The 22,221-nt window shown below is 44.2% G+C and overlaps 1 protein-coding gene across 8 annotated transcripts in view; it reads right to left on the bottom strand.

Moving 5' to 3' along the window:
• Positions 1-22,221, bottom strand: part of GPR160 (G protein-coupled receptor 160) — a 56,986-nt gene that overhangs the window by 15,724 nt on the left and 19,041 nt on the right. Inside the window, exons 1-2 of one of the 8 annotated variants that reach the window (XM_060011169.1) lie at positions 15,767-15,965; positions 14,920-15,060 (exon numbers count right to left, since the gene is read on the bottom strand). The exons of 1 other annotated variant lie outside the window; for it this stretch is intronic. The gene's annotated coding sequence lies outside the window, so the exon portion shown is untranslated. Of the gene's footprint in view, positions 1-9,576; positions 9,762-9,835; positions 9,858-10,670; positions 10,763-13,705; positions 14,600-14,657; positions 14,695-14,919; positions 15,061-15,766; positions 15,966-22,221 lie in introns of those variants that run through there. 6 more of the 8 variants (XM_060011170.1, XM_060011175.1, XM_060011174.1 and 3 more) reach the window with 6 other exon arrangements.

Raw genomic sequence — 22,221 nt, forward strand, 5'->3', positions numbered from 1 at the left:
AGAAATGTCCAAATACATATGGGACAACTGCTTAGTAAACATGTTTATAGAGGTTTAGTCCTCAAAGGACATTTGAACTAGAGACTGCTTCCTAGTTCTCAATGATTATCATCAACTTTAGTCCTGCTCTCAAGCAAAGGAAGGGGTTTAAGCATACAGTGATCTGGAAAGTACCAATCAGAAACCCCTGCTCAATGAGACCTCACTGGCAGTCCCAAGCTACTGAACATGGCTCCTGGGATGACTCAACAATCAGAGAGATGATGACACTGCTCAAGTTCAGTTGTCCATAGTTTCTAAAACTACGGGTCTGTCGGTCATTGCTGAGAAAGTGAACCAGGCCAATCACCTAAGGGAGATCCTTTTTTCAACTTCACACAACCTGGGATAGCCTCCCCAATCAACCAGGGTCAAGCTGTCCTATAAGTCATTGACAACAGCATCCCAGACCTATGCCAGCTTAACACTACTACCATAAACACCCACCTGTTTTTTCCATTCTCTCAGGATTCAGAAAATATAACATACACATCTCCTTATATTGATTAATTTCATTATTTTTATTATAGTTGATTTACAATATTATATTGGTTTCAGGTGTATGGCACAGTGATTCAGTATTTTTAGATTATTCTCCATTAAAAGTTATTACAAGACAATGGCTATAATTCCCAGTGCTATCAATATATCCTTGTTGCTTATCTATTTTATACATAGTAGTTTGTGTCTCTTAATCCCATACCCCTATCTTGCCCCTCCCTCCTTCCCTCTCCCTACTGGTAACCACTAGTTTGTTTTTTTAATCTGTGAATATGTTTCTGTTTTGGTGTATACATTTGTTTGTTTTATTTTTTAGATTCCACATATACATCATATCATATAGTATTTGTCTTTCTCTGACTTATTTCACTAAGCACCTTATTTCACTAGGTCCATCCACATTGCTACAAATGGCAGAATTTCATTCTTTTTTATGGCTGAGTAATATTCCATTGTATACATAGACCATATCTTCTTTATCCGTTCATCTGCTGATGGATACTTGGGTTGCTTCCATATCTTGGCTATTGTAAATAGTGCTGCTATGAACACTGGGTTGCATGTATCTTTTTGAATTCATGTTTTGTTTTTTTTCAGATATAAACCCAGGAGTGGAACTGCTGGATCATATGGTAGTTCTACTTTTAGTTTTTTGAGGAACCTCCATACTTTTCTCCATAGTGGTGGCACCAATTTACATTCCCACCAAAAGTGTACAAGGGTTCCCTTTTCTCCACACCCTTGCCAACATTTGTTATTTGTGTTCTTTTTGACGATAGCCATTCTGCCAGGTGTGAGGTGATATCTCATTGTGGTTTTGATTTGCATTTCTGTAAAAATTAGTGATGTTGAGCCATCTGTATGTCTTCTTTGGAAAAATTTCTATTCAAGTGTTCTGCCCATTTTTGATTGGGTTTGATTGTTTGTTTTTGGATATTGAGTTGTATGAGCTCTTTATTTTGGATATTAACCCCTTGTCAGCCATATCATTTGCAAATACTTTCTCCCATTCAGTAAGTTGTCTTTTTGTTTTGTGGATGGTTTCCTTTGCTGTGCAAAAGTTTTTAGGTTTAATTAGCCCCCATTTGTTTATTTCTGCTTTTATCCCTTTGCCTTAGGAGACAGGTCCAAAAAAAGTATTTCTACAGTTTATATCAAAGAATGTTCTGCCAATGTTCTCTTCTAGGAGTTTTACGGTTTCAGGTCTTACATTTAGGTCTTTAATCCATTTTAAGTTTACTTTTGTATATGGTGAGAGGAAATATTCTAATCTCATTGTTTTACATGTAGCTGTCCAGTTTTCCCAGCACCACTTATTGAAGAGACTGTCTTTTCTCCATTGTATATTCTTGCCTACTTTGTCATAGATTAATTGACCATAGGTGTGTGGGTTTATTTCTGGGCTTTCTATTCTGTTCCACTAATCTATGTGTCTGTTTTTGTGCCAGTACCATGCTGTTTTGATTACTGTAACTTTGTAGTATAGTCTGAAGTCTGGGAGGGTGATAGCTCCACCCCAAATCATCTGAAATTCCTTTTAAGTCATTGATTTCTCCAGTGTTTAGACCAAGGACCATAGACTTCTTAGTCCCCCAGGATTTTCAGGTCAATGAAGAATGGGACATAGGCAACAAGTATACAGATTTTTTTGAGAAATATTACTGGACACTTAAATGGAAGGATTTTGTCATATCCATAAGTTAGCTTTCCCAAGCTCAGAAGGTAGGAAGTAAGACCTTTTAAGGTCAAAATCTCATTGTGTACAGTTCTGTTATTTTCATACTGATTTTTTTAGGCATGAGATGAACAGCAGAAGTTTCAGAGATTAAGAGAAGTTTTGGGGGACAGGTAGGCCCCTTAAGTCAAATAATTCTACCTAAATATATATGGTGCTTTTTAGTTTATAAAGTATTTTATGGAGATGATCAGATTCAAACCGTCTAAATCATGCTCCTGAACCTACATTCAATGAATAATGCCAAGATGTTCGAGTGTCAGAAGTAGAAACAGTGGTCTTTTCCCTAATTTGACATAATGAAAAAGTTCCAAAAGATGAAAAAGAGACACATTCACATGAACAGAATAAAGGAAAACAAACGATATGATCATCTTGAGAAATGCAGAAAAAAGTTTTTGACAAAATTCAACATCCATTCATGATAAAAACCTCTCAGCAAAGTAGGAATCGAGGGCAATTTCCTCAACCTGATAAAGGACATCTATAAAAAAATCTACAGCTATCATCATACTTAACTGTGAAAAACTGACCACTTTTCCCTTAAAGGAACAAGGCAAGGAAAAAAAAAGGCATAGAGATTAGAAAGAATAAAGTAAAACTCTGCAGATGATGTTTATACATACAGAAAATGCTAAGGCATCTACCCAAAACTTACTGGAGTTACTAAGTTACTTTACTAAGGTTGCAGATCAATTTTTAAAATTGTATATATATATATATATATATATACACACACACACACACACATATATGTATGTGTGTATATATATATATATAGCATATATATAAAACAAAATTTGAAAATGTAAAAATTGCCATTTACAGTAGACTTTAAAATGTAAAATACATAGGAATAAATCTTTTAAAATGTGTACAAATCATCAGGGACTTCCCTGGTGGTCCAGTGGGTAAGACTCTGCACTTCCAATGCAGGGGGCCCGGGTTCAATCTCTGGTCAGGGAACTAGATCCCACATTCATGCTGCAACTAAGAAGCCTGCATGCCGCAACTAAGAGTCCGCATGCTGCAACTAAGAGTCCGCACGCCACAACTAAGACCTGGAGCAGCCTAAATAAGTAAGTAAATAATTTTTTTAAAAAAATGTACAAATCATCAATGCTAAAAGCTATAAAACACTGCTGAGAAGACAACAACAACACTGCTGAGAGAAACTAAAGACCTAAATAAATGGCAAGATATATCATGTCTATGGAAGACTAATATTGTTAAGATGACAATGCTCTCTAGATTGGTAGATTCAATGCTGTCCTGATCAAAATCCAACCAGGCTTTTTGGTAGAAACTGACAAGTTGATTCTAAAGTGTACATGAAAAATGCAAAAGATTCACTTTGCCGTACAGGAGAAACTAACACAACATTGTAAAGCAACTATACTCCAATAAAAGTTAATTTAAAAAAAAGAAAGAAAATGCAAAGGGCCAGAATAGTTGAAAATTTTTGAAAAAGAACAAAGTTGAAGGGCTTACACTACCTGATTTCAAGACTGATAAACTACCGAACTGAAGATAGTGTGGTACTAGCTTAAGAACAGACAAACAGATAGAACAGAGTAGAGAGTTCCAACAGTCCACTTGATTTACAAGAAAGTACCAAGGCAATTCAATGGAGGAAAGGAAAGTCTTTTCAATAAATGGTGCTGCACTAAATGGATAACTGTATGAAAAAGAAGGAGCTCAATCCCATCTCACACCATACTCACAAATTAATTCAGGATTGATCACAGGCCTAAATGTAAAAGCTAAGACTAAAGCATTTAGAAAGAAGAAAATCTTGCAGCCCTGGGGGTAGGTAGAGAATTATTAAGCAAAACACAAAAGCACCAACCATAAAAGAAAAAATTATAAAGTAGACTCATTAAAATTAAAATCTTTTGCTTATAAGAAAATGAAAAAGCAAGAGATATACTGGGGGAAAATACTCACTACACATATATCTAACAAATGATTTGTGCTCAGACTACCAGACTATCTATCTATCTATCTACCTACTTAACTACCTTCCTACCTATCTATCTATAATGCCTACAGATCAACAGTAAAAGGACAAACAACTCAGGGCTTGCCTGGTGGCGCTGTGGTTGAGAGTCCGCCTGCCGATGCAGGGGACACGGGTTCGTGCCTCGGTCCGGGAAAATCCCACATGCCGCGGAGCAGCTGGGCCCGTGAGCCATGGCTGCTGAGCCTGCTGAGCCTGCGTGTCCGGAGACTGTGCTCCGCAACAGGAGAGGCCACAACAGTGAGAGGCCCGTGTACCGCAAAAAAAAAAAAAAAGACAACTCAAAACAAAAATGGGCAATATACTTGAAAAGACAGTTCAAAAGGAAAATGAACATATGGTCAACAGCATGTGAAAAGGTGCTCAACATCATTAGTCATCAGGAAAAAGCTAATTAAAAGCACATAGCCATACAGTTTCACATCCATCAGGATGGCTACAAGTAAAAAGACCAATACTAAGTATTGGGAAAGACATAGGAGTATAAAATGGTACAACCCCTTGGAAAAGTCTGGCATTTAAACATACATCTATCCTATGATCCAGTACTTCCACTCCTAGGTATTTATGCAGGAGAAATTAAAATACATGTCCACAAAAAGACCTGTATGATAACACCAAATGCTAGTGAGCTTGTGGAACAACAGGAACTCTCACTGCTAGTGGAAATACAAAATGGTACAGCCACTTGGGAAGACAGTTTAGATTGGCGGTTTCTTACAAAATTAAACATATTCTTATCATACGATCCAGCAATCACCCTCCTTGGTATTTACCCATAGGAGTTTAAAACTTATATCCACACAAAAACCTATACACAAGTCTTTATAACAGCTTTATTGATAATTGCCAAAAGTTGGAAGCAACCAAGATGTCCTTCAGAAAGTGACTGGATAAACTGTGATTACTTAGCATTAAAGGAAAAAAAAAGCTATCAAGCCATGAAAAGACATGGAGGAACCCTAAAAAATGCATTTACTAGGTGAAAGAAGCCAATCTGAAAAAGCTATATACTGTATGATCCAACTATATGACACTCTGGAAAAGGCAAAACTATGGAAACAGTAAAAAGATGAGTAGTTGCCAAGGGTTAGAGGGGAGGAAGGGATGAACAGGCAGAGCAGAGGATTTTTAGTATTACTCTGTATGCTACTGTAATGGTGAATACATGTCACTATACATTTGTCCAATCCCACAGAACGTACACCACCAAGAGAGAACTGTAATGTAAACTTTGGACTTTGGGTGATTACGATGCGTCAATGTAAGGTCAACGACTATAACCAATGTGTCACTGATTGGGGATGCTGATAATAGAGGAGGCTATGCATACGAGGACACAGGAAATATATGAGAAATCTCTTCGGGAAACTGTACCTTCTGCTCAATTTTGTTGCGATCTAAAATTGCTCTAAAAGGTAACGTCTATTAAAAAAAAGGCTTGTACACAGTTAGGAAATATTTCTTAGATATGTAATTAGAAGTGCAAACCATAAAAGAAAAGAAATTGATATCTTAGACTTCATCAAAATTTAAAACTTTTTTCTTTAAAAGGTGCCATTAAGAAAATAAAAATATAAGTCAAAGATTCATAGAAAATATTTGCATATCATATATCTGATAAAGCCCTTGCCTCTAGAATTTAAAAAAATATTTGAATATTTTACTGCAATTATTTTTATTTGACTATTTTATAGAATATTAAAATTTTTTGAAACTCCATATGACGATGGTGACAACCCAATTAAAAAAATGGGCAGGGCTTCCCTGGTGGCGCAGTGGTTGGGAGTCCGCCTTCTGATGCAAGGGACACGGGTTCGTGCCCCGGTCCGGGAAGATCCCACATGCCACGGAGCGGCTAGGCCCGTGAGCCGTGGCCGCTGAGCCTGCGCGTCCAGAGCCTGTGCTCTGCAACGGGAGAGGCCACAACAGTGAGAGGCCCGCATACCAAAAAAAAAAAAGGGCAAAAGATTTAACTAGATATTTCAGCAAAGCAGATATACAAATGACTAATAATAATAAGCACGTGGAAAGGTGCTAATCATCATTAGTCATTAGGGAAATGTAAATTTAAACTGTTATAAGGGAATTCCCTGGTGGTCCAGTGGTTAGGACTCCGAACTTCCACTGCAGGGGGCAGGGGTTCAATCCCCGGTCAGGGAACTAATCCCGAAAGTGGCGTGGCCAAAAAAAAAAAAACAAACAAAAAAACACATAAACTGTAATAAGATACACTCATACAGCCATTAGGATGGCTATAATTTAAAAAACTAACAATATTGAGTGTCGGCAAGAATGTGGAGAAATCAAAACCATCATACATTGTTGGTGGGACACTACAGCCACTTTTGGAAAACAGTTTACCAGTTTCTTAAAAAGATAAACTTACTATATAATCTGGTAATTACACTCCTAAGAATCTACCCAAGAGAAATAAAAATATAGGCCCACACACACCTGTACATGAATGTGCACAGAAACATTATTTATAACAGCCAAAACCCAGAAACAATTCAAATGTCCATCAACTAGCGAAGAAATAAATGAAATGTGGTTACATCTGTAAAACTGAACTATTCAACAATACAAAGGAACAAGCTACTGACACATGCTGCAAATGCGTGAACTTCAAAAATATTATGCCAAGTGCAAGAAGCTAGACACAAAAATCCTACATATTCTGGATTCCATTTATAGGAAATATCCAGAAAAGGCAAGAGACAGGAAGTAGGTCAGTGGCTGCCTGGGCTTAGGAGTGGGGACTTAAGCCGGCATGAGGGAACTTTGGGGGTGATAGAAATGTTCAAAACTTAGATTGTGGTGATGGCTGTACAAATCTATAAAAATCATAGAATCGTACGCTTACAATGGGTGGATTTTATGGCATGTAAATTGCACCTCAAGAAAACTGTGTTTTTAAAAAAGGACTTGTAAAAGAATGGTCACAGCAGTTTCCTTCATAAAAGCCCCAAACTGAAAACAACCCAAATGGTCTTCCAGGCAGAATGGACAAATGAATGGTTATATAATCAAAGAGTGGAATATCAGCTATTAATAAAAAAGAACAAACTACTGAAATACACAACATGCATGAATCTCAAAAACATGTTGACAAAAGAAGCCACTTTTGTTTTCCTATTGTACACTGTATTCCATTCATAAAAGAGTCTGTTGTTTGCTGTAGACAACCTCTGAATCAATCACACTTATTTCCAGAAAGTATAGTGTGTGTGTGTGTCTATTTGGAAGTCATAACATGTCAAATAGTTAATATAAATGAATGGCTAATGATTTAATATTCAGTTTAAAATGTTTTAATTATGTCATGTGATACACACAAATATAATATATGTATGTTATTTAACATAATCGAACTCATTCATTCTGTGCATATTCATTCGCTCATTTACTCCAAACATATTTATAGAGGGCCAAAAATATATTCCTGGCAACCAAGTTCAAACCATGACTCAATCACAAATACAATGTTGATATATCACTTCTTCTTCATGACAGAATCTGAGTGTACCTTTCAGAATACAGTTTACTTAACATGAGTTTCCTGGTCTGCTCGAGGGAGGAAAAAGTGTTACAAACCTAACGGTCACAGACTTATGAAGCAAAAACAAGTTTGGTGCCAGTCGGGAACTGCAGATTCAGGACTAGTAAGTGAGGCTGTCATTTCAGGCCTCCACAAACTCCCCGTCCTGCCTGCGCCTGCCACTGGAAGGCAAGTAAAACGTGCAGACACACCCTGAAGGAAGCTGCTGCCTGGTGAGTGGACTCAGGATTCAGGCCAGGAGGAAGAAATGCCACCATCACAGGCAGCTAGCTACCCACCCCCACCCTTCAGGTAACTTCCCTCCCACTCGCCAACCCCCTTGGGAGTCACACCTCAGAATCTGCTGTAAGCTGGGCCTTGACGTGTGTGATGATGAACAAGGAGTGATTGCTGCTCCCCAGAGAATCTGTCTACAGACCACACTACCCAGTGCCCGGGAGGGTATCTGTCAGGGTACTTCCTATACTCCTCCTGCATTTTAAAGAGTGTTTAGAATGTTCATGCCTCTTGATTCAGTATCTCCACTCTGGAATTCACCATAAGGGAATAATCAGAGCTGAAGGAAGTAATTACGGCCTGAGCAGCTCACTTCAGCATACTTACAATAGCCTACAGAACACTCTCCCACCCCAAAAGGATCAGAGCAATTCAAATGCCTCACAATAAGGAAGTAGTCAAATGATTTATGACAGTCATGAGATGGACTACTATCTGTAGCCATGAAAGGCAAGCTCTTCAGAAAGATTAAAGTACGAGAAAATGCTGACAATACAATGTAAGATGACAGAACTGAGATAAAAGCTGTATATACCAGGGTTTCTCACGGGGGGTGGGGGGCGATACTGTAATGGAATTCCTCATGCCTTCCAGAGGTTCTGCTGATCCCTGAGAATCAGCGTAACCGAGAGGCGCGAGCTGTTATCCTCAGACAGTCTAATGGTAGGGGATGGGAGGCTGAAAACCAGTGGTACATACAGCATTATTCCCATATTGGGTAAACCTGGAAAATGTACGAATATACACAGATCAGAGGTAATTAATGCCAGGCCACCTGTGGTTGGTAAGGTCATAGCCTTGTAGACCAATACTTCTCAAGCTTGAATGTGGATCTTGGTAAAAGCTGGATTCTGATTCACTGTGTCTGGGGTGGGCCTGAGATTCTGCACTTCTAACAAGCTCCCGTTGCTGCTGGTCTGCAGGACACACAGAATTAGCAGGCAGCAGGGGCAAGGATACCAATGGGAAATGGCAGGGGCTGTGGAGGAAAATCCCTGCAGAACGGTCAGAAGGGAGCAGCTCTGTGGGCTGTTAGCTGGGGTGGGGAGGGCCGTGGAAGCTGTGCAGCATCTCACTGGAACACCTGGCTGGGAGCGGCGGAGGAGAAAAAAAGGAGGAGAAAGGCAACAGTTCCATGAAGGTCCGGACCTGGGCAGGAGGAGGAGGGAGCCCAGCAGCCCAGAGCCCCGCCTCCCCCTGAGCCCCACTGGTACCTCCGTGAATGGGTCTGGGCAGGAGCTGTCAACCGGGCGACCTCTGCCTCGGCTGCTGGCAGGGGACTCTGGGGGGGGACGGGCTACCCCTCCGTTCAGCCTCCCTGGACACAAGGGATGCTTTCAGCTTCCTGAGAACACCTCAGCTCTCAATCTCCCCCTTCCCCTCCCCAGATGTCATCACTCCCTGTGACTCCTTAAGGGCATAAGGAATACGAACACGGGTTACCTTCTCTGATAAAGTAGAACGCACAGCCCACTCCTCCGTTCCCACTTCTGGGCTCCCCTCTGGCCTGAACCTCAGTTCACTTGTGTACCTCTCCTGACAGAGAGCAACAGGCAAGAGAAACAAATGCAAACAAATAAGCCCGCAGCACTGGTCAAAGATCAAATTGGATAGCCCTTTGAAAACTACAAAATGCTCCGCCAGTGCAGGTTAACAGCACCTCTATTATTTCTCCAAGTTAAAAGTAAACCCCCTGGGGTACCCGGTCTTTGACTTCGCCACCAAAGGGCAGGTCGGACCCAGTACTTCACGGGGCCTGGGTCAGGACTTCGTATTTGTTAGCTGCTCCCAGCATTCCCGTGAGGAGGGCACGTCCCCAGCTGACGGAAGAGGCGCCGGAGAGGACTCAGGTGGCCGGAGCCCCGCCGCCGCGGCAGAGGCATCTGCCCCATCTACGCAGTCCGCTCCTCCCCCACCAGGGGCGGGCGGGGGGACCCATCTCCTTTCCAGAGGCACAGAGCATCTCAATCCCCAGACCACAGGGCCACAGCCCCAGTTCCCGGCCCCGTTCTCGTCATCAGTTCCAAAGCTGCCTCGCCAAACCCCCTGCTGACATCTGTCACGGAGGACATTTCCTCAGGCCACGAGGCAGGCCAGGCGGCCTCTGAAAACAGGGAGGTCAGAGCTGGAAAGCGTGTCCACCCTGCAGCCTGCCTTCTAAAATTCTCGGGGGGAAATCCCCCGAATAAAGGCCAAAGCGAAGGAAGGCGGGGCTCAAGCGACAGCGACAGCCAGCGCTCAGGGAACCCCTACTCCACGCCGGGCCCTCCATGCGCCGCTTCATCCTCGCAGCCCTGTGAGGTAGGTGTGCTCAGTACTTCCATTTTACACAGGAGAAAACCGAAGGCAGAGTGGTTAGAAAAATAGGTCAAGGTCAAGGTCACACAGCGAGGTGGTGGGAGAACCAGGGAGACATCAGCCACCTGGCGAGAGTCCACACTCGGGGGCGCCACGCTTCACCTGTGTTTGCTGAGGCCGGTCATCAACCTAGTCTCCTTGCAGGCCGTGTGTTTGACCAGGGAGTAGTAATCACCTACCTGAGAACACGCCCAGAGCTCCCCAGAAAGGTTCCGATCAACCCGCCAGCCTGGCACTTAGGAAAGCCCTCAGCCTCTAATGTCCTTCTTCCAACCACACAAGGCAGCCCGCCCGCAGCGCCCCCCGTCCCACGTTTCTTCTCACACTGGGGTACGCACACACCTAGTCTCACAGCTCTAGTGACAAAGGTCATAAAACAACACCTGACGTTTCCTCAAAACCGCACGGCAAGGTTCCATCTGTACTTCCTTCTCAGCACCTCTGCCTCACCATGCCCACACCTCCACGCAGCAGCCACGAGTACTCGGAACTCAGGGAGAGGAAACAAAGATCTAAACAGCAGCCTCCCCTGCAACGAAACTCCACATATAGACAGAGGCGGGAACATCTGTCCCACGACCCTTGAGCGAAAGTTTCAAGATGAGGAATCAGGCCACTCTTGGACTTGCACCCCAGAAACCTCTCAAAGGCTGGACTAGGGCGCCTCAGTTCCTCCTGCCTGCGGAGCTTTCCGATGGGGCCATGCCTCAGTGGTGTGCAGGACAGATCTGTCACCAGCTGGAGAGGGGTGGGCAGAGGAGGGGGAGGGGATTACTTTCTGGGGCCCTCAGAGCAGAGAGCCAGGGCACAATCTCAGGATCCCTCTGGATCCCAAAGTCAGGCTGCTTAAAGACAGAGGGCTTCTTGGTGGCCCACCCCTACAGGACACCCCGGGGAACCCCCCCAGGTGCACAAGACCCATCTTCCTGCTCACAAAGAGTCAGTAGTTTGGGGTTTGGGAGGCCCTCCTTTTCTCTGCTGCAGCGTGCCCACACATGTACTCCATTTTTATTGTATTGCAGGGGTAGTAAGCTCTAAAGTTCTATGTAAATGAGTAACACAGGGTGTGAGAAAAATGATGACATACCTTGTATTTTCTGTCACAGAATCACTGCAGAGTAAACACAAGAGTGTTCATTCTCTCAAAGGAATATGCTCTTTCCCTTTTTCTTGGGACAAGAGCCCTCAAGCTCTCTTGGGTTATTCCATATTGGGTAGGTGCACACGTAGGAAGAAACAACAGTGCAAGTGCGATGGTCCCTGGGCTCAAGGATGGGGACCACGATAGGGAGTGGTGGAGACCAGGGGGAAATGGAGTACACTACCCTTCTCTAGAGAGAAGGCTGCTCCAGTACCGCCTTCAGGAATTCTTGGGGGCAGAATATTTGAAACCTCCCAATTGTCAACATTGGCTCAGCTTTGTTTTTGATTTTCCCAAACTCTGCGCTGGCCTGATAAAACATCCTTGTCGGCTGGATGTGGCACACGGCCCCAGTTTGTAACCAGGGCAGTTGAGTGTGGCAAAAAAGATAGCTTGCCTTGGGCTTCCCTGGTGGCGCAGTGGTTGAGAGTCCGCCTGCTGATGCAGGGGACACGGGTTCGTGCCCGGGTCCGGGAAGATCCCCCATGCCGCGGAGCGGCTGGGCCCGTGAGCCATGGCTGCTGAGCCTGCGCGTCCGGAGCCTGTGCTCCGCAATGGGAGAGGCCACAACAGTGAGAGGCCCGCGTACCAGAAAAAAAAAAAAAAAAAAAAAGAACTCTTGGGTATGGTAGCTCTGCTGTCTGCTAGAGTTTGGACCAGCACAGAGGCTGGAAATAACGTAAACTCTAAGGTCCAACAGATCTGAATTTGAATCCTGGCTCTATTTTTACCAGCTGCCAGACCTCAAGTGAACTACGAACCTCTCTTAGCTACAATTTCATCCACAAAATGGGTTGAAAATACCCAATTTAGAGAGCTTTGTGAGAATTAAAAACGTGTGTGAAGATGACTTGAACTCTTAATGAATGTTAAATTTCCTTCCCCCATATCTCCAAAGAAACCACCTGGCAAGCCTTCGCTTCTCTAGATTTTCAAATTTCTCATCTGCTAAAAACTAAAATAATCCTCCAGCACCACTGCTGAACTTCACAGGATGGGATGAAGTGATGTAGATGAGAGCTGAGTGCTTACAAATTAGAAGAGGATTATTGAGTGGATTGCCAACACCCTTTCCTCTCGTTTCTAGGCCAACAAAGCAGTATGTAATTTGCTTTTCTAATGCGTTTATACCCTTCCATAACATGATGTGGGAGAAGATGGTGTCACATTTGTGGTAATTCCTTAAAATGGCGATTAACAATCAACTCTCCAGAGTCCGCCCAAATCTACCATCCTCTCACAGAGGAGAGCATACATGAGGTCACTGCCTGTTCACTTAAGAACCTGGCAAGTTTCTTTTCTCTCTCCATGTTCTTGTCTCAGAGAACTGAGGTCGAAAATAAAGTCACTTAACAGTTGCGTATTTCTTTGATTCACACAAAGAAAACTGTCACAAGCCAAACAATTTCACTTAAGTACCATCATGAATTCACTAGGATATTTCCCAACAGTAAGGGGATTTTGGTTGGTTCTCTCATTTTCCCACGCACTATGAGGAAACTGGGACATGCTCTGGCATTTCCTCAACTGAATCTGACTTAAAGCATCTTTACAACCTCTTTTATTCTAGTGAATCTACACGGGCAAGGTCTAGGCTGAGGGCATTCATCTAACACTTCAACTTTCAGCTATCACTGATATCATTTACTTGCGTTGTTTTCTCTTAAAAGCAAGGAGGCATTAAAATCAGTTCCACGATATCTACTAAGAAATGCGGGTTTATCTTGCGGGACTATATGCCTCCCTTTCCTCCCTCTATTGAACTTTAATAGCTCCCTCATAAGATCATCACTTTTCCAAATTATTAATCAGGCATGATAGAATGAGTAGGAATTATATGATAAATCCAGAGGGGCCAAAAATAAGCAAGTTGGATGAATACATAGATACAACTTCCCATGTCCCTCCTCTTGAAAGCAAGGTTCTTGGAAAAGAATACACAGAAATTTCAGGAGCCAGTTCTTTGCTAAATATTTACACTGCATGATACCTGAAGCAAACAAGGTAAGGACAGGAAACAGGCCACACACACAGATAAGATCTCTCTCGGGTAATAAGTAGAGCTCCACTCACCTTGTGATTCGTTTTCATAATGTTGACTTTGTACTGATGTATACAGTGCTTCCAAAAGTGTACACAAAACCTAAGTGTGTACGGGAGTGTTCACTACTCTGGGCTCTGTTTTTTGATGAGCATAACTTAGAAAGGATTGGGGCAGTTCAGAAAAACTGCTAACACATTTTATACAACCTGTCCATTTGGAGACAACTCAACCCTTATGCTCGCTAATACCCTTTGTATAAAAAAAAGCTGACCCAGCATCCACCTGCATCAACTTGATCCTCTCAGCTTTGTCACACTCAGCAAATACTCTATGCCTTCGCAACAAAATAAAGCGGCACCCCTGGGAGGGAGGAAAAGACTTGTTATGAGTCTGCAGAGGCAGCCTTTATACCCAGCTAACAAAGAGTGAGGATCTGTGGAAGGCTTTGAATCTAGAACCACTAGTGTTACCTTCCAAATCTACCTTCTGCAAAAAACCTCCACAAGTGGTGTTACGTTGAAAGGAAAATGCCAAACATACAAAAGCAGAGTCAAGAGTACAAGGCAGTCCGTACCCCCACCATTCATCCATCTTCAACTATTAACAATTCATGGCCAATCTCCCTTCACCTTGTTCCCCCTCACTTCTCCGCTAGCAGCCCTCCCCAAAACTGGCTTATTTTGAAGCAAATCCTCAACCTATATTTCAAGTTTAGAATGTATTTCTAACAGATAAGGGTTTAAAAACAACCCTAATCATGATACCGTTACCAAAAGTAACTAAACAAATCTAATATTCTTAATACTAAAAAACAGCCAGTACAAATTTCCTCGATTGGCACAATTTTTAAAAAAACTATTTTCATCAAATCAGGACCCAACCAAGGTTTACACATAGCATTGCCGCCTTCTGTCTCTTAGTCTTTAAACCACAGGTTCCTTCCATCCCTATGATTCTCATAGCAGCCAGGCTGATCCTCACCTGCAATTCCCAGCAATTCTATTCTAGAGATACCACAAAGAAACTCCAGTCTTAGGGGCTGTCAAGAAAAAACGTGTATGTTAATTAGTCGTTTCATAGTTAAAGAAGTTTAAAAGTAACCTGAAAAGCACAAACGAAATTGATCTGACCTGAAGCCATGAACAATTCTGAGATCCAAACACTCACTCAAGTGTCCTTTGCAATTCTGGTCTGTGGTGGATTTATCTCCGGGGTTTGAACGACCCCCCGCCCCGGCCCTTACCCGAGTTATTTGCACAAGCAAAGCAATGGTGCGAAGCAAGTGCGTTTCCTCCCAGCTGGACCTTCCTCCGCAAGCCGGGTCCTCGCGGTCGCTTCCGGAATGCTGGGGGCGGGGGACCCCGCTGCCACCTCCCGAGACCACCTGCCCAGGTGAGAAGAGGAGTTTCACTGAGCCAACAAATTCCGGAGGGCGGTCCCAAGTTATTTAGAGAGAATTTTGAGCCATCCAGGCTGGGCACAGAGGAACCACCCAGAACGCCACGGTCTCAGAGAACAACCAACCTGAAAAGCCCCAGGGCTTAATCCCAATGCCCGGCGTTCGCGGGGGCACCGTCCCCAACGCCCGAGGGCCAAGAGAGGGGACGCAAAGTCCGCCCCAACGAATACACGAGCATGTGTGCCCGTGACTGTATGCCCACCTGTGTGTTCCAGGAAGGAAAGTTGCACACACTGATGTTTTACAATGTTTAATAGCTCTCTCCCCTGGAAAGGGGGTACGAGCTGGATGTGAGTATACACCCAACCTAGGCCACCGGTTCCATTCCTGCACCCCACCCCCGGGTCCAAACCCGGGGCGGACCCGTGGCGCGAAGGCTACGATCACCCCCCAGCCGGAGCGCGGCGTCCTCGGCTTTCAGTCCAGGGCCACCACCCACTCCAGGATCTCTTAAGTAATAAAGAACCCCAGCCCCTGAATCCCCGAGAGTGAAATTCCTCTCCCTCCCCGACGCGCAGAGCACAGCCATGGAAGCGGGGAGCGGCGCGGTGCCGTCGGCCTCCCCACCCCGGAGCCCCGGGTGAGGAGGGAAGCAGCTGCGAGACGCCAGGCGCGAGTCCCCGCAACTCACCCGAGGCGCGGCGGCTCCCGGCTCCCGGCTCGCGCTCCGCGTCCGCGGCGCTGGGCGCCCGACCAGACCCGCAGCGAGGTCGCCGCCGGGCACCTGCCGTGCCCGGCCCCAGGTGACCGGGGACAGGCCGGGACTGAGAGCACGGCCCCGGGGACCCCGCAGCAACCCCGCAACGGCCCCGCGCGCTGCTACCAGGAAGTGCGGATGCAATCCTTTGAGCGCGCACGCCCCGTCGCGACCCCAGCGGGAGACTGGCCGGAGGGCGCCGCCTGCGGGCGGGGCGGCGAGAGGCGTCCAGGCCGCCACCCAGGCGCGCGGGAGAGGGGCCTGGGTCGAGGCTGGCACAGGGGATTCCCCGAGGGTGTAGGGTGGAAGATGAGACCCCCCCTTTTGCGTGCCGGGCCTTCAGATACTCCCACCTCCAGCCCTGCCCAAGGATCTCCCATCTCCTCAGCAGGGTCGGAACGGGGCCATTGCAGTTTCCTCCAGATGAGGGTATACATAGGGTGACAGAACCTGATATAAACAACCACCTGTAATGCACTATGAATTCACACTTAAAATAAAAATCCGCAAATTGCATATTTGGAAATAGCACACTTATACTGCATTGCCTTTCTTTGTGTCAACATTACTAATTTGTTATATTCAACAAATATTTGTTGAGCACCTACGACTTGCCAATCATTTAAACATTTAAAATATAGCGCAGGGAATTCCCTGGAAGTCCAGTGGTTAGGACTCTGCGCTTCTACTGCAAGGGCCACAGGTTCGATCCCTGATTGGGTAAATAAGTGCCGCATGCCCAGCGGCGCGGCCAAAAACAAGAAACAAGAAAAGAAAAACCCAGCACAGTTTCCTCCTCCTCCTTTTCCTGAAGAGCCTTCAATAGGTGGAGTGGGCTGGCCCTTTCTTAACCTCCCAGAAAGCTTGAGTGGTCTTGCAAGGAACTTAGCAACGGCCCGCCCAAAGGTGCAGTAAGAACTGAACCGTGATAGAAATAAGTGTGGGCTGCTAGAGGGCCTGAGAAGCGGCTTGACCCAACCCGGGGAGGTCAGAGAGGAATTTCTGGAGAAGGGGACATGTGTGCTGAGTCCTGAAGGACTACACGATTCACCAGGATGTGAAGTGTTTCAGCCAAGATTCCACTGTGAGCAAAGCCGGAAGCCAGAACTGGCCAGGAGTGCATGTTCTGACAGAGGAATAGCAAGTGAGTCAGTAGAGCTGAGAAGAAGAGGATGTGAACTGAGTTAGAGCAGGGGGTGTGGGGACCAGATCATGCTCCTATCACAACTAACAGCTGCTGACATGTATACACTGATGTGTATAAAATGGATGACTAATAAGAACCTGCTGTATAAAAAATAATAACAGCAGCCGTCTATGGAGTGTATAGCATAAAACAGGAACTGGACATGCATCACGTCAAACTATGTGGTCGGGTTATTACTCCCCTTTAAAGAAGAGGAAAATGAGGAATAGGAAGGTGAGGTGTCTTGCTACTGACAGGGCTGGGGGGAGGTGACTCTCAAGAGCTAGCCTGCACTTTTCATGGCTCCTTCCAGGCCAGTCCAGGAGGCTGAATTATCTGCAAATGTTCTCAGCATCCTCAAGTATCCCCAGGTGCCCACTGCCGTCTCTCCATTCCAAAGCCTGTGTCAGCAACTGCCCTCAGACCCGCACCTGCCTAGAACAGATGACAGAGTATACGGCTGTGCACACCGGACTCTTTCCCAAGGGGTACTCGGTTTCAGGGCCTGGTGGAGGGACTGTGGAAGAGCCCTTTCTTGTTCCCTAATAGCCATTCTCTCCTTCTTCCATAATAATAGAATTGAAGCTGAGCCCAAGCCTGCTTAGAACAAAGACTACATTTCCCTTCCTCTCTTGCAGCAAAATATCAACACATCAACAGTGGTGCCCAGAGCCCCTAGAATCCATTTGATCCAGCAGTACTTCTGAGGCAGCTGTTTCCTCCCCAACATCTTTGATCTGTCAGATATTTTTCATGGGGCAGACACTGCTTACTGTCTCCTCAATAACCAATCCCCCTTCTTCCCTTCGAAGAGAGCTCAGATTTTGTTCCAGGAGGCGATGAGCCGGGCTGAAATGCTCACCTTCCCAGAAGTCCTTGCGGGGCAGTCACATGGCTCGATGGCTGAGGTGGAGGGGGAAGTTGCCTAGAGAGTCCTGAGAAGGTTTTTGCTTTCCTGAAGCGGACACCACCGCTTTTCTCCTTCTGTTTTATTCTGGCTGTGAGTTTGCTGTGAGCTTGGAGGGTGAGCAACCATTTTATGACCACAGGACAGCACACAAGAGAAAAGGAAGAAAAGCACCTACTGCAGACTGCTGAGCTCCAGACTTTTTATTACATGAGAAAAATAATCCCCTTACTTTTTTTTTAATATAAATTTATTTATTTTTGGCTGCATTGGGTCTTCGTTGCTGCACGCGGGCTTTCTCTAGTTGTGGTGAGCAGGGGCTACTCTTCGTTGTGGTGCACGGCCTTCTCATTGTGGTGGCTTCTCTTGTTGTGGAGCACGGGCTCTAGGCTCATGGGCTTCAGTAGTCGTGTGGTCTGGGCTTCAGTAGTTGTGGCATGTGGGCTCTAGAGTGCAGGCTCAGTAGTTGTGGTGCACAGGCTTACTTGCTTCACGGCATGTGCGATCTTCCCGGACCAGGGATCGAACCCTTTACCCCTGCATTGGTAGGTGGATTCTTAACCACTGTGCCACCAGGGAAGTCCCCTCCTTACTTGTTTAAAGCACTCTTGGTTAAGGTTTGTTGCAAGCAATTGAACGCAATCCTAATGGATACACTATTCTTTCCCAAGAAAAGCCTCAAAAATCAATCCACCAACTCTACCTAATACAGTGTGATAGCAGAAAGAGGGTGGGATTGGCATGAGACAATCTATGGTTTCAGCTCTTCCATTTATTTAGCTAATGACCTTGGGCAATTTTGTAAAATTAGATTACGTATTATAAAATTAGAAATTGTCATAAAAATACAAGGCATAGTGCTTCCTGGCATATGGTGAGTGATTAATAAATGATCAGTTTAGAGCCTCCACCAAATGGATGTCTGGCCAATATGTAGATTCAGAATCATATATCCACTTACCAGTTTCACCCCTTAGACAAATCTTTTGTCTATTCCGCTCTTAGATGCTTTGTAATAGCAAAGTCAATCTTAAAGTTTCAGTAAAAACCAGCCCTTGCCAAGCGTCTTGTTTCCTCATCTCCTAGACAATATACACTCTACCAAACATTTTTAAAAGGAAAAGAATAGAAGCACAGACTTTGTAGTGACCAGCCATGAATTACTGGTACACTAGTTCAGCAGGTACATATGCATATTTCTGTTTGACTCTCTTTTTTTAAATAAGAAACTCTACTTTCAATGCTTTGAGGTTTGTATTTTTAATTACCAAGCAAGATGTTTTAATGGTCCAAAAAATATGCTTTTGTTGAAACTACAACATATCCCTTTATGCTGAAATTGAATAACGTTAAAAATTACTATCATTCACTTTGGCTTTTAATTTTTTAAAAAATTTATTTATTTTTGGCCGCGTTGAGTCTTTTGTTGCTGCGCTTGGGCTTTCTCTAGTTGCAGCGAGTGGGGGCTACTCTTCGTTGCCGTGCTTGGGCTTCTCATTTGGTGGCTTCTCTTGTTGCGGAGCACGGGCTCCAGGAGCCCGGGCTTCAGCAGTTGTGGCTCGTGGGCTCCAGAGCTCAGGCTCAGTAGTTGTGGTGCACGGGCCCAGTTGCTCCGCGGCATGTGGGATCCTCCAGGACCAGGGATCGAACCCGTGTCCCCTGCATTGGCAGGTTGACTTCTAACCACTGCGCTACCAGGGAAGCCCTTGGCTTTTAATTTTAAAAATAATACATTCTTTCAATCACTACAGAAGTTTTTAAGTTAAGAAAAAAAAGATCGTAATTTATTTAACCTGCCTTCTATTAATGGACATTTAGGTTATCTCTAGTTAATCTCAGTTACAAATGACATTGCCTTGAACATCTTTGACCCTACACTTTTGCCCATTTGTGTAATCTGACCACATCTCCCCACTTCACAGCTTGCTCCCCAGGTCCAAGCCCCCATCTATCTCTTGACTGGATTGTTGGAATAGCCTCCTGAATGGTTCCCGTTTTTGTCCTTGTCCTCCTTCAACCCATCTGCAATGCAGCAGCTGGAATAGTCTTTTTTTTTTTTTTTTTTTTTTGGCTGCGCTGCACAACTTGCGGGATCTTAGTTCCCCGACCAGGGATTGACCCACAGCAGTGAAAGCGTGGAGTCCTAACCACAGGGCCGCCAGGGAATTCCCTGGAATAGTCATTTTAGAATGTAAGTCAGATATTGTCCCTCTCTGGTCAAAACTTTCCAGTGGCTTCCCTCTCATTCAAAGTCAAAGTCCTTCATATACCCTGAGAAAACCATAATTCAAAAAGTCATGTAGCAAAATGTTCATTGCAGCTCTATTTACAATAGCCAGGACAGAAGCAACCTAAGTGTGCATCAATAGATGAATGGATAAAGAAGATGTGGCATAGATATACAATGGAATATTACTCAGCCATAAAAAGGAACAAAACTGAGTTATCTGTAGTGAGGTGGATGGACCTAGAGTCTGTCATACAGAGTGAAGTAAGTCAGAAGGAGACAAACAAACACCGTATGCTAACACATATATATGGAATCTAAAAAAAAGAAAGAAAAAAAAATGGTCAGAAGAACCTAGGGGCTAGACGGGAATAAAGATGCAGACCTACTAGAGAATGGACTTGAGGATACAGGGAGGGGGAAGGGTGAGCTGTGACAAAGTGAGACAGTGGCATGGACATATATACACTACCAAACGTAAGGTAGATAGCTAGTGGGAAGCAGCCGCATAGCACAGGGAGATCAGCTCGGTGCTTTGTGACCACCTAGAGGGCCGGGATAGGGAGGGTGAGAGGGAAGGAGACGCAAGAGATATGGGGACATATGTATTTATAACTGATTCACTTTGTTATAAAGCAGGATCTAACACACCATTGTAAAGCAATTATACTCCAATAAAGATGTTAAAAAAAAACCAAAAAACAAAGTCCTTACAATGGCCTATAGAGCTACACTGTCGGCCCCCATTGCCGTTACCTCTCTGTACCATCCCCTTCCATACTCCCCTCTCTGCTACAGCCAGATGAGGAGCTTCCTCGGTGGTTTGTTTGTTTTTCTGTTTTAATATGCCAGGTAGACTTCTGCCTCAGGGCCTTTACACTTGCTATCTCTTTTGGGAACTCTCTTCTTCCAAATAACACATGACTTAATCCTTCACCTTTTTCAAGTCTTTACTTATTTTTGTTTTTAATAGTTAGCAATTATGGAGAGGTTAACATAGCGAGGCATCTGGTCCTAAGTGTTTTACATGTATTACTTCATTTAATCATTACAACCACCCTAAATTTTATGATCCCCATTTTATAGATGAGGAACTTGAGGCACAGAGAGATGAAAGAATTTGTCCAAGACCCACAGCTTGTAAAGAACAGAACTAGGATTTGAGTATTCAAAGCCACTACACTTTACCACACTTGTAGTAAACGGAGAACCTCTCAGGAACTGCTAACATCCTTTCTGCTCAAGAATCTTGCTCAAGACCTGAAGAGCCACGTTTCTTCATATCCTGGGTTTTGGAGGTTGTAGTTATTTCCTTGCTTATATAGATGAACTTGTCTAAGCTTTTTATTGTTGTTTTCTCTCGTTCATTTCAGTATATTTCCTGGAGAAGCCCAGCATTACACACTGTACTTCAACTTTACCAGAAATCTTTAGTTGCATTATTTGCAAGAAAATTGCAAAGTAGCTACTGACTCCCCTACCCTGGGCCCTGTCCAATTCAGTAACCACTAGTCACTTATGACTATGAATTAAGTCCTGAAAATATTAGTAGTCCAAATTGAGATATGCTGGAACTATAAAATACACATTGTGTCTCAAAGACTTAGCACAAAAGAAAGAATGTAAAATATCTGGATAAGAATTGTTTATATTGATAATCGTGTTGGAATGATAATATTTTATACATACTAGGTTAAATGAAATATAGTATTAAAATTAATCTCATTTGTTTCTTCTTTTTCCAATGTGGCTACTAAAAAAATGTAAAATTAATACATGTGGCTCACATTGTATTTCGATTGGGCAGTGCTGCTCTAGGGTTTCCTTTCCTGCAGCTATGGTTTAGGCAAGCGGGGGGAGGGCAATATATACGCACAAAAAAGTGATGTAATTATACTGGCGGAGAACTTGCTGAGAGGGAAACAAAAGGCAGAGGTAGTATGCTCAAGACGCAGGACAGAACCACCACATTCCCTTGTCCAAACTTTCCTCACGTGGGCATTATTTCTTGCCTGTGCAAATGCCACCTATAGTCCATGCCAGTCCTCCTGTCTTTTCTGTGGTCAAAC

Source organism: Delphinus delphis, chromosome 4, assembly GCF_949987515.2.
Source record: "Delphinus delphis chromosome 4, mDelDel1.2, whole genome shotgun sequence".
Lineage (NCBI taxonomy): Eukaryota > Metazoa > Chordata > Mammalia > Artiodactyla > Delphinidae > Delphinus > Delphinus delphis.